This window comes from Penaeus japonicus, unplaced genomic scaffold (assembly GCF_977035675.1).
Source record: "Penaeus japonicus unplaced genomic scaffold, GWHDUDI00000001_assembly GWHDUDI00000041, whole genome shotgun sequence".
NCBI lineage: Eukaryota > Metazoa > Arthropoda > Malacostraca > Decapoda > Penaeidae > Penaeus > Penaeus japonicus.
In genome coordinates, this window is record NW_028234443.1 from 24167446 (window position 1) to 24171758 (window position 4313).

Consider the following 4313-nt stretch of genomic DNA (forward strand, 5'->3'; position numbering starts at 1 on the left):
AATAAAAACAAACGCGTAAAGAGCGAATAGATTCCCAATTCATGAATAGATTTCGTGGTCAATTTTGTAAAGACACAAATCCATTCGGAAGCGAAGGGACAGTGTGACTAAAACGAAAGACGAGGATAACATATTTTGAAATCTATTTCTCTCCCTCTCTCTCTCTCTCTTTCCTTGTCTCCTTCCCTTTTCCCTCCTTCTCTCCTTTCCTCTTTCCTTTCCTCTCTCCTTTCCTCTCTCCTGTCTTCTCTCATTTCCTCTCTCCCTCCCTCCCTCCTTCCCTTCCTCCTTCCCTCCATCCTTCCTTCCTTCCTTCCCTCCCTCCTTCCCTCCCTCCCTCCCTCCATCCTTCCTTCCTTCCTTCCCTCCCTCCTTCCCTCCCTCCCTCCCTCCCTCCCTCCCTCGGATTCAGTGTCAATACGATTATTGCCATGAACATCATTGCAATATAATGCATAAATACACACAATGGATACAACCAGGACGGAAACAGATCGAGAATGATGCATGCATGTGGACCAACTTTTTTAACGTGTGATCACTACCAACTGTCGTATTCAAGTGACACTTTTTTCCGTATCATATCCTTCTAAATACTCACGTGTACTTGGGTTTCTTTGATCAAAAGCGCCGTTCTTACCTGAAAAAAGAAAAAAAAGGTTTTGAGCATTTGTAAAAAGTCTTAACAATATGAATCATATATACATATATACAGTACATGAACATGATATATTAAGAAAATATCTCCCTCTCTCCTTCTCTTCCTCTCTTCCTCTCTCCTTCTATCCCTCTCTTCCTCCCCCTCTCTCACTCTCTCCCTCTCTCCCTCTCTCTCTCTCTCTCTCCTTCTCTTTCTCTCTCCTTCTCTCCTTCTCTTCCTCTCTTCGTCTCTCTCTCTCTTTCCCTCTCCCTCTTTCTCGCTCTCTTTCCCCCTTCCTCTCCCTAGCATTTTCCCTCTTCCTCTTCCTCTTCCTCTTCCTCTTCCTCTTCATCTCCCTCGCATTCTCCCTCTTCCTCTCCCTCTCCATCTCTCCTTCTCTCGTAAAAAAATATCCAGTCGAGTTATACATTTCAAAAAAAAAGGAAAACACGATGACACAAAAGAGAAATTTCTGAGACGAAACGACATCGAGACTTCCTTGAAATGATACGATCGAGAATGATATCGAATTATATCGAAGGCGAATCAACATGCACCCGCGTGAACTTTTGACTCACAATGACTCCCTCAAAATCCTCGCACGCACACGCAACACACAGACAGACAGACACACACACACACACTCACTCACTCACTCACTCACGCACTCACTCACTCACTCACTCACTCACTCACACACCCACACACACACACACTCACACTCAGACACTCACTCACTCACTCACTCACTCACACACATTCACTCACTCACACACACACACACACACACACACACACACACACACAAATCCATTGAGATTTCCATATCATTTCCATATTATCATATTGTTACATCATCCTCATTATTCATATTATCACTGTAACAATAAGGCGTAACATTTCAATGTGAGTCTTATCACTGATAACAATATAATCATCATTTCTAAACAGAACAACTAATATCATGATTACTAATATCATAATAATTATTATTGTTTCTGGTTCATTGTTGTTGTTATTGTTATCACCAAGTGGTACCACAATCAACCTGACAAATATCACCATTCCCATCAACATCTCCATCAACGTGGTAGAAAAGACCCTCTTAAAATACCATAAAATTGATTCGCAAGAAGCCCATTTCCATCCGGCAGCCATCAACTTTCATTAACCTTTGACCACCGCTCTTTTAACCTATCACCCATAGGAAAGGTTGGTGGGCGGGGTGGATTGCGGAGGGGGGAGTGGGGTGGGGTCACTGGAGACGGAGGTGGGGGGTGGGGGTGGGGGGAGAGTTGGTGGAGGTAGAGGTGATGGGGGAGAATGCGGGCGGGGGAAAGGGGGGGGTAGGTGAGGGGATGGGGGAAGAGGGAGAGGTGGGGGGTAGGTATTGTTGGGTGGTCCACGAAGATAACGAGTAGGGATGGGGGGAGTGGCGGTGGGGTGGTGGTGGAGTAGACGGATAAGTGGGGGATGGGTGAGGGATGGAGGGCTGTAGGGGGGGGTCTAAGCCTCTTCTTGATTATGGGTCCTTTGATCAGTATTCGGGAGCTGGATCGAGCGACGAGGGGCTCATTTAAATCCCTTGGGAAGGTATAATAACTTGCAATATTAATGGGTTATCGCTTCAACTACCTGCAATGTCAGACTCTAGGGGCGGGGCTCCCCTTACCAACAAAAAACTCATAGCTCACACACAACGCTCATAAACATGACACACACAACGCTCATACATAAGCCAACAACAGAAAACACAGGTAATACCGCTCATAACATAATTACGTCAACGACTTTCACACACGCTCATGCATAATACCACACCACATAGTTCATTACATACGTAACGCACAACACATCAGAATACTGTTAGAAAAAGACGCTCATGAAGCTCATACATTAACGCACGAACATACGGCACCGAAATAAGGAACACAATAAAAAGAATAAAAGTCAAGAGACGGCCCACACGCAAACGAACGCAGCATCAAGCGACTAGACTACGTATATTAGACTATGAGCATAGATATGAATATAAACTCCTAAAGGCATGACACATGCTTTCATTTGTCTGGCAAATGCGCACATGTACACACATACACATACACACACACACACAAATACAAAGAGACGTACACACTCACATTCACATACACTTACTTAAAAAACACACACACACATACGTACACACGCCACACATATACTTACACACATTCAATCCAAAGAGAACGAATACACACACACACACCTACAAACACACACACACACACACACCTACAAACACACACACACACACACAAACACACACACACACACACCTACAAACACACACACACACACCTACAAACACACACACACACACACCTACAAACACACACACATAACTCAATGCACGCGGAATGCAACACACCGCCTAACACACCAGCAACTCACACCTACAAGACGAAGAACTCAGCGAGTGCACTAAAGACGGGCTACAAGAAGACATCAGAAGACCACTACAGAAGACAGACGAAGAAGAAGAGTAGCGAGTGCACCTAAAGACTCACACCGTAAGAAGAAGAACAAACCTACAAACACACACACACAGCAGCCACCCAATAACACAATGCACGCGGATGCAAGAAGCCCAGGGGGGGGGGGGGGGGGGGGGGGGGGGGGGGGGGGGGGGGGGGGGGGGGGGGGGGGGGGGGGGGGGGGGCGGGTCGCCTAACACAGCGAAGACGAGAAGAAGAAGAAGAAGTAGCGAGTGCAATAAAGACGGCTCAAGAAGAAGAAGAAGAAGAAGAAGAAGAAGAAGAAGAAGTAGCGAGTGCAATAAAGACGGGTCAAGAAGAAGAAGAAGAAGAAGAAGAAGAAGTAGCGAGTGCACTAAAGACGGGTCAATGAAGAGAAGGAAGAAGAAAGGAGATGATGATGTTGAAGTAGCGGGGGGGGTGTTTTGCACTAAAGACGGGTCAAGAAGAAGAAGAAGAAGAAGAAGAAGAAGTAGCGAGTGCACTAAAGACGGGTCAAGAAGAAGAAGAAGAAGAAGAAGAAGAAGAAGTAGCGAGTGCACTAAAGACGGGTCAAGAAGAAGAAGAAGAAGAAGAAGAAGAAGAAGAAGTAGCGAGTGCACTAAAGACGGGTCAAGAAGAAGAAGAAGAAGAAGAAGAAGAAGAAGAAGTAGCGAGTGCACTAAAGACGGGTCAAGAAGAAGAAGAAGAAGAAGAAGTAGCGAGTGCACTAAAGACGAGTCAAGAAGAAGAAGAAGAAGAAGAAGAAGAAGAAGAAGAAGTAGCGAGTGCACTAAAGACGAGTCAAGAAGAAGAAGAAGAAGAAGAAGTAGCGAGTGCACTAAAGACGGGTCACATAGCGGGCGGAGACTTTTTATAATGACGGGAGATCACATTTGTCATGCCGCTGCTGGAAATCGTGTCGAAGGGACGGACTCCGTTGTGTGCGCAGCTGCGGGCTTGACCTATGCACTCGGGGGGGAGGAGGGGGAGGGGGAGGGGGAAAGGATTGTGAGGGAGGGGGTGAGAAGGAGGGGGAGGGGAGGGGGAAGGGATTCTGGGGGAGGTGAGGGATGGGGGGAGGGAGAAGGGGGAGGGGGGGATGGGGGAAGGGGGAGGTGAGGGATGGGGGGAGAGGGAGGGGGAAGGGGAAGGGATTGTGTGGGAGGTGAGGAATAGGG